At 40.1% G+C, this 8,993-nt stretch overlaps 1 long non-coding RNA gene across 1 annotated transcript; it reads right to left on the reverse strand.

The window, feature by feature from the left end:
• Nucleotides 1-248: 248 nt before the first annotated feature.
• LOC138103164 (uncharacterized) lies at nt 249-5,506 on the reverse strand. Its single transcript, XR_011147668.1, has 3 exons — nt 5,393-5,506; nt 2,265-2,347; nt 249-361 (listed from the first exon to the last, which is right to left on the reverse strand). It is a non-coding gene; the product is annotated as an uncharacterized lncRNA (long non-coding RNA).
• Nucleotides 5,507-8,993: the final 3,487 nt, after the last annotated feature.

The following is an 8,993-nucleotide window of genomic DNA, read 5'->3' on the forward strand; positions in this document are numbered from 1 at the left end:
CCATTGTACCCTAAAATCCAAGCTAGAAGGTATTCTGTTTTAATTGTGATATAATTCTGTTGAATATCTATATATCTACAAAAAGGCTGAAGTTAAAGAATTACCTAAAGTTATTTCCATATGCCACGCTAGCATTTACCCAGAGATGTTACTAGCCAAAAAACAGACCCTCTTAAAACATTTAGTCAGTTTATATTAAGTAAAAATTATATTTCTCAAGGAAACTGCAGATGTACACTCACCCATTGCATGCAACTAGAGTAAGACTGACTTCCTTTCTGTGAGTTGTCAGGAAGGGGTTAAAGACAGAACTCAATTTCAGAGCAAAATGCCACAAAGTTGCTGATGTAGGTACTCTCTCCTGAGGAGGCAACATATAAACTGCACCATTTACTTGCCAATTAATCCAAGGAGATAACATTAACATTAGTTCCAGTAGGAGATGCTTGTGTGCCCACTTTCCAGGCAGTAAAAGCTAGGTTTGCAGCTACCAAATACCAGGACAGAGGAAACAAATAGAAGGAGAAATTAAAAAAAATAATTTAAGGATTTTTTTTTTTGTTTACTTCTGTATTGTGTTTGCGTGGCCAGACTTTGGTAGCAGGGGTACTACAGGGCTGGCTTCTGTGAGAAACTGCTAGAAGCTTCCTCCATGTCTGGTAGATCGAATCTGTGGTGGCTCCAAAGACGTATGTGCTGCTGTCCAATACTGGGCCAATTAAAAATGGTGGTAAACCCCTCTGTGATAACAGATTTAAGAAGAAATAGAAAAAAAGTTTTTGCGCAGAGGTAATTGAGGCCAGGAAAGAGTGGGGTGAGAATTTGTGAGAGGTGTCTGCAGACACCAAGGCCAGTGCAGAAGGAGGGGGAGAAGATGCTCCAAGTGCCAGAGCTGTGATTCCTCTGCAGGCTGTGGTGCAGACCATGGTGAAGCAACTGTGCCCCTGCAGCCCATGGAGGTTCATGGGGATACAGAGATCCATCTGCAGCCCGTGGAGAAGACCCACACCAGAGCAGGTGAGTGCCTGAGAGGAGGCTGTTACCCTGTGAAAGGTACATAGAGAGAGGGTCCGTGAAGACCTTGAAGGACTGCACCCTGTGGAAGAGTGACCCACACTGCTGCAGTCTGGGGAGGACTGTTGCCCATGGGATGCACTCACATCAAAGAAGTTCATGGAGAACCATCTCCCACAAGAGGGACCCCCCAGTGGAGCAGGAGAAAGACTTGTCTCCCTGAGCCACTGCAGGAGAAACAACCTGTGACAGATTGACCATAAGCCCCATTCCTGTTTCCCTGTGCTGCTGGGGAAAAAGGTAGTGCTGGGATGGATGGAGAGAAGGTGTTTTGAAGGTTTTATTTTACTTCTCATTATCCTGCTCTGATTTTGATAGTAGTAAATTCAATCAGTATCTCTAATTCTAGCCTGCTGTGCCTGTGATGGTATTTGGTGAGTGATCTCTCATGGTCATTATCTCAACTCATGAATCCTTCATTACATTTTGTCTCCCCTGTCCCATTGTGGAGGGGAGTGATAGAGTAGCTTTGGTCAGTGCCTGGAATGCAGCCAGCATCAAACCACTACGTTTTCAAAAGGAGACCCAAATGTCATTCTGTCTGATGCAATGCAAACAAGATTCATTTATCACTAAAATGACTTAAAAGCTTTTATCTTCTTACGGGAAGAGGGACCTTCTCAATGCCTAAAACTAGATTTGCCCTAACAGAGGAATGGTGAGTAAGTGCATACAGCTTGGAGAGAATACAAATAATAACATAGTTCCCACATGCAAGATAAATGTTTACACATTTAAAATTACATTTATGCTTGCTTTCCTGCTTATGTCTCATAAGAAATGCTTTGATATGGTAAAATGAATCATATAGTCTGTTCAATACTCAAAGCAGCCCACATTCTTGTATCCTGCTTGAAGTGGTTCCAAGCATGTGAAACAGGTAAAAATAGGATACCTGAGGTGCATGTGGACAACTCCCAACAGCACTGAGAATGTTTTGCTTTTCACTGCTCTTCTCAGTGTAAAAGGAGTTCATAAGGAACTGCTGAGAAGAAACCACAGCCAATGGACCTTGTTAGTGTCTAAGTGACCAGCAGAGACCACAGCAACAGCAATGTAAACTTGTCTATTTAATTGAAAAAGGACTCTACCTCTGTCTCTATTTCTATTGCACGGATATTTTTATTTTTCTTAGTTCTACAATGTGTAGAAAGGGCTGTAATTAGTTTTAATTATTCCATAAGCCTTACCAAGGTTTTTGAAACCTCCGGGTTCTGATCTTCTTCACTTTTATACAGGCAAAGTTTCTTTTCCAAGACAAAGGGAAGTTTTTCTGAATGAAGAGAATAGGATTGACAGAACAAACTCTAGTTGAACTACTTGTTCATAGTGAAATTCACTGTTGACTCAATAAAATTCTTTTTATATCTAGCAGCAAAGACTTTTTATTCAGTTACTGAGTTATTTTTCTACTTAATGACCATATTGCATTAGCGTTTTTTTTACTATTTTATGTGTTGTCATACTATACAGAGTACCCAGCTAAGTGAAGAAGAATAACACACACTGCCATTTTCAAGGCCCTGTAGAATTATTGAAACATTTAATGATCCAATGGTTATCACACGCATTCATTTAAAATCAATTTCTTCTGGCCTCCCTATAATGTAGCACTTCTAGGAGCCAAGTTGGTTTTGTGATTTCTATAAACAGTGGAGAGCAACTTCTCAAGAACAGGCACGTCCTACATCTGAAGATGGTCCCAGGGTCCTATTCATGCTAGGATGAAGTAATGATAAACAGAATTTTTCTATTTTTCAGCAATTGGCAGAGCTGCCAGGGGATCAAGCACATGCCCTGGAAACCTAGAGAACTGAAGAACAGGCTGAAAGTATGAAAAAACTATTGTAGTGGGAAAAATTTTATAAGGCAAAACTTGATCATGGTACCCCAAAAAAGTGTGATACTTCAGCTAAAGAAATCTAAAGCTTCAACACTTCTGATAAAGTCAGTTCCAATAAAGTCTGCCTTAAAAATGCTTCAAATAAGACAAAGTGCCATAGAATTATGACAGGTCTTGTTAGTCTCTGTGCAAGGCCAATGATATACACAAGTATTTTAAGCTTAAAAAAAAAAAAATTGTATCTGGAGAATCACACTCATCTTTTGCTATTGTGTCATCTGTTGCAGTATTTATATCTCTCTTGTATATCTAAAAGAAAAAGTGAACATTCAGCAGTTTTTCTATTTTTCCTTACTTTCCATATTTTTATGTATATGTAGTTATTGCAATGAAAACCCTCTTTGCTGTTATTGCTATGGTTATATGTCATCCATTTGCAAACAAGTTTCGCTGCATAACTGTATATATCTATTTTAGATGTATTACTGCATCCTGCCTTCCAAATTGCACAATAACCATGTTAAACAGCTTAGCTTTGTTTTTTTTTTTTAAGAACAGGATAATTTGAAAATGTGACAAACAGTAATCATCTTACATTTGAGTCAAACAGACATTCTCCTTCAGCTGAACTTTCTGATGACAATCTTTGAAATTGACATATTAAAAGTGATTCATAGCTGTCAGAATTGTATCATTTGCTGAACAAAATAAGAATAAAAACTTTACAGATAACTGTCTGTGGTCTTACATGGCAGGTTATCTTCCTATACCCATTGTCAGTTAAATTAATAATGTCATAATCTTCTCTATCATGTGTAAATGACTTTAGCATGTCAATAACTAGTTTGCCATGATGTCTCACCTGTGTTCAAGACTATATATTGATTTCACACTTGGTTCAGAATAGCAGATATAGAAGCCCCATATTTTGTTGTAGGATGGAATGTCAAATAACAAAACTTTTACAGTCTTGGGAAAAAGTAGTAAAAATGAAAGGTCTTGGCAGCTATCAAGGTATCCAATGCTTTTAAAACAAAAACTTTTACCAATAATGATCCTTTGTTACTATTTCAGCTGTACAAAGTCATGGTACAACTGGCATTCCTTATAGAACTATGAGTTTATTACTTTGCACCTTAAAATGTCTATATAATGGCAATCAGTGAAAAGGAAGTGATGACCAAGAATTAAAAAGAGAGAGGCTTCCACAAAATTTAAATTACCAACATAATAATTCATAAAATCATAGAATATCCTGAGTTGGAAGGGACACAAAAGGATCATGGAATCCAACTCCCAGCTCTGCAAAAGACAGCCCCAAGAGTCATACCATGTGCTTGAGAGTATTCTCTTGCTTCTTGAATTCTGTCAGACTTGGTGCTGTGACCAACCTAAAACTGCCCTGACACAACTTCACAGCTGCCCTGAAACAGCTGATACCCATTCCCTTGGATGCTGTCACTGGGCACCAGAGAAGAGAGATGGGATCAGTGCCTGCCCCTCCTCTTCCTCACATGAGAAAGTTCCAGATTGTGATGAGGTTTCCCCTCAGTCTCTTCCTCTCCAGACTGAAAAGACCAAGTGACTGAACAGTTGCTCCTCATATGGCTTCCCCTCAAGAGCTTTCACCATCCTCATGGTCCTCCTATGGACATTCTCTAATAGCTTGATATTGCAGTAACCAAAATTGCCCCCAGCACTCGAGGTGAGACTGCCCCAGCTCAGAGCACAGCAGGACAATCCCCTCCCTTGCCCGGCTGGTGATGCTGTCCCTGATGCCCCCCAGGACACGCTTGGCCCTCCTGGCTGCCAGGGCACTGCTGACTCATGTTCAACTTGCTATCAACCAGGACCCCCTGGTCCCTTTCCCACAGCACTGCTCTTCAGTGTCTTGTTCCCCAGTCTGTCCATACACCCTGAGTTTCTCTATTCAGCATTTTCTTTTGTTGAACTAATGAAATTCATGATTGCCCAGTCTTCTAATTTGTTGAGGTTTCTCTGCAGGGTCTTTCTGCCTTTGAGGAAAATCAACAGCTCTTCACAGTTTATTATCACAGGCAAACATATCTTTGAGTATAAATCTAGGTCATTTATGAAGATGTTGAAGAGCACAGGTCTAAGATGGAACCCTGGGGGACCCCACTGGTGATAGGTCACCAGTCTGAAGACACCCCATTCACTCTAACCCGTCATGCCTGACCCGTGAGCCAGCTGCTCACTCATCCCATGATGTGTTTCTCCAGCTGTGTGCTGCACATTTTAACCATAAGGGTACTGGGAGAGAGAGAGCACTGAAAGTTTTAAAATCCACAAAGACTTACACCAACTGGCTTCCCTTGATCAGCTGGGTGGGTTACCTTGTCATAAAAGGAAGTCAGGTTTGATAAGAAGGATTTTCCTCTCATGAGTCAATTGCCAACTGTGACTGATGAAAGTGTTATCTTTCAGATGTCTTTTAATACCTCCCAGAATTACCTTCATAACTTTACCAGGCACTGAAGTGAGGCTGACAAGCCTGTAGTTTCCAGGGTCTTCTTTCTTTTCCTTCTTGAAAACTGGGAGAACATTCACCAGCTTCCAGTCAGCTGGGACTTCTTCAGATTCTGAAGACTGTTCACGTCATTGACTGAGGCCTCACAATGGTATCAGCCAGCTCTCTGAGTATCCTCAGGTGAACCCCATCAAGGTCCATAAACTTACAGAGATCCAGCTGAGGCAGCAGATCCCACACAAGTTCAGGGTTAACTGGGAGCTGAGTGTTCTCACATCCATGCTCCTCCAGCTCAGAGTGCTGGGACACTGTTAGTCCAGCATCTGTGCTGAAGACAGTAGAGAAGAAAGCATTAAACACCCCTGCCTTGTCCATGTCCCCATGTGTGAGGTCACTATTCTCATCCTGTAATGGGCTGATACTATTTCTGCACTGTCTTTTGCTATTAATGTATTTAAAAAATGCTTCTTATTTTTACCTATAGTACTTGCCAGCTCCCAGCTGAGCTTTGGTTGCGCAAATTTTCTCCCTACAGTGGCTGTAGCATCTCTGTATTCCTCCCATATCACCTGATCCTGCTTCTACTGGGCTTACACCTTCCTTTTTGTCCTTAGCACCAGAAGAATATCCCTGATCAGCCAAGCTGGCCTTCTGCCTTCTCTGCTTGCCTTCTGGCCTTTTGGAATTGCCCTTAAGAAGTGATGTTTAAAAAGTGACCAGCACTAGGACCCCAGTACCTTCAACAGAATTTTCCCAGGACACTTTACTCACTAGTTCCCTGAGCAGTCTGAAGTCTGCTCTCCTCATGCCCAGAGCTGAAATTTTACTGGCACTTTTCCTTCTGTCAACACAGATTTTAAACTCGACTGATTCATGGTGGCTGTGGACAAGATGGCAGAAAATCCCTAACTAAAAGACTCTCAGTTAACAAGCAGAAAAACAAGCAGGGCGTCTTTCCTAGTTGGCTTGCTTAGTGAGAATACCATGAAGTTACCACCCCAGTGTTTTAGGAATCTTCTGTGCTTGTTTGTGTCAGCTGTGTGGTGTTCCCAGCAAACATTTGGTGAGCTAAAATCATCCATAATGATGCTTCCTTGCCATATATAAAAATATGTATATATTTATATATATTTCTATATTTTAATGTATTTGTATATATATTTATATATATTTATATGTATTTATACATTTTATAGATGTATGTCTCTGCAAACATATCTATATATCTAGATATATATCTATATATATATCTACACATGTATGTATGCATGTATGCTGGGGACAGAAGAAAATAAATGCAATAAGTGCAATAGTGGTTTGAGATGTCAGAGTGCCTCACAAACACTTCTGTCCATACCAGGCTTTGTTTCTAAATGATTGTGGGTTATCCAGATTAAATTCAAATTTGTGAGTCACCCTGAGACATATAAAATCCATCCAGTTCTAAATGCTTTAATGTTCCTTCAAAATGCATTGAGCACTCATTTGATTTCTAGTGAGATAGAATAAATTATCAGCAAAACATGAGCACAAAATAAATTTAGAAAAGTGATTTTCCCTCTCATTTTATGAGTTCATTTGAGACAAAAATTTAATATGAATGTCACCATAAAACAAATTAAGTCAACAAAATAACTGCTTCAGGACAGGAATCACAGTGTTTGTGCTATACCTCAACAAGCTAACAAAAGCTTGCAATTAGAAATGAGAATTGCATCACATCCCATGCTGAACTTTCATGCGCTTCAAGATCAGTTTGTATGTTTGTAGTGTCTTAGTACAACCAGGTTTCTGTAATCCATCTTTTTATTAGTCTGGGCCCAAGTCTCTGTCATGGGACATCATTAATCACTGCAGGAAGAGTTTTAATACTCTCACAAGACTGATTAGTTATCTAGAATATAAAAGAAATTGCACATATGTGTACACACACTCACATAAATGTCATGCTTAGTGTAGCTACCAACTAACATTTCTGTGAACAATGTGTGGATTACTAGTCATATTAAAATACTAGTCTAAATGATAAGATTTTTTTACTTTCACCCATGATAGTGCAGGGCACTTAGGAAGTTCCTGTAATGGCTATTCTCAATTTCTTAAAAGACTTTTCAACCAAAAATTTAAACAGAAAAGATGTTGGTTTTTCAAAAATATTTTTTGTCTCCAAGAAAATCCTCCAGGAGAAACCTGCATGGGCATATATCTATCTCTATATATCTATATCTATATCTATATATCATCTATATCTATATCTATATCTATATCTATATATATCTATATATATCTATATATCTATCTATGTATATTTAATATACATTCTGTAAGCTTCTAGATGAAACTTCTACGAAAAAGTAGAAAAGATGTCTCACTTAAACTCCATTTCTCATATGACTCAGTTTGGGTTGCATGACACTTGAAGTGAAATTGTTCTGGGATAATGTCTCCTTGGATTTACCACTACAGCACACAAAATTCAGAAAATGTGTCCCTTCTCATGATGACAGAGTAAGTGCATAGGCTGTGATGTGCTGTGTTAACCACTTCTATGCCAAAGTAAATATTTGACCTACCCCACCTTCTGTCTGGCAAAAAGAAGGCACCAGAAGGATTTCACCACCAAGCTCCCATGGGTGCACCACCTAATCTCAAAAGTTTGTTCTCAATTGTATGAAACTTGGATTACAGGGAGACTACCAACACTGAAAACAAAAAAGTACCAGTTTTGTTGTTGCTGTTTGTTTGTTTATGTATCCACATAGCCTGCCCATATGCACCCTGGTTTGTTCAACTAGGTACCATTACACAGAGTATAGAATTCATCCATTTCTCTGCATGCCTGTAAGATGTGCCCATGGGGCTAAGGCTGACTTTTTAATTCTTCTGTCATTCATACGTTAGGTGTATGGCTAATTTCCATCAGACAAGAGCATTAATTAAATGAAGATATATTTTCTTTTTGGATGTTATATATATATACTACTACAGAAAGGAAGGAGTAAGGTTTCTTCAAAGAATTTTCTTCCCATTTTTTGTCATGGAAATGGCAAATAGACATGGATTAAGAGATAATGTCTTGGCATACTGTTGGAATTGTGTGGGGGAGAGGGGCAGTGCGTGGTTTTGGCAGTTTCTTAGCTAGAAGTGTTTCAGTCTTTGCCCATCTTGGAGGTGAGACGTTTGTGGTGTTTGGTGCTGGACTTCTGCTCAGGGGTTTGGTGCTGCTGTGAAGTTTCTCCTGACTGCCTGTTGGTGAGGCTGCTGCTAACAGTGAGCTGTCAGTGGACTGGGACTCTCTCAGCAGCACCCACCCTCATCGGGAGAGATCCCCACCATGTGCATGGTTGTTTCCAAGGGAAAAGACCAGGCCCCCACCTCCTCTCTCTCTCTGGAGGGAGCACTTCCCAGCTGCTGGTGGACAGGAACCTCACCAGGGTTGCCATCATCAGGGTACCACACCAGACATGTGAGAGCATGTGGAAACTGAGCACCTTCCCTTTCCCCCCCTCACCTCCTCTCCTTTTTCAGGGCCACCATTAACACCTGGGGGGCTCAGCGCTTGCATTGGAGCACATCCTGAAGCCA

This window comes from Aphelocoma coerulescens (genome assembly GCF_041296385.1).
Source record: "Aphelocoma coerulescens isolate FSJ_1873_10779 chromosome Z unlocalized genomic scaffold, UR_Acoe_1.0 ChrZ, whole genome shotgun sequence".
Classification (NCBI taxonomy): Eukaryota; Metazoa; Chordata; class Aves; order Passeriformes; family Corvidae; genus Aphelocoma; species Aphelocoma coerulescens.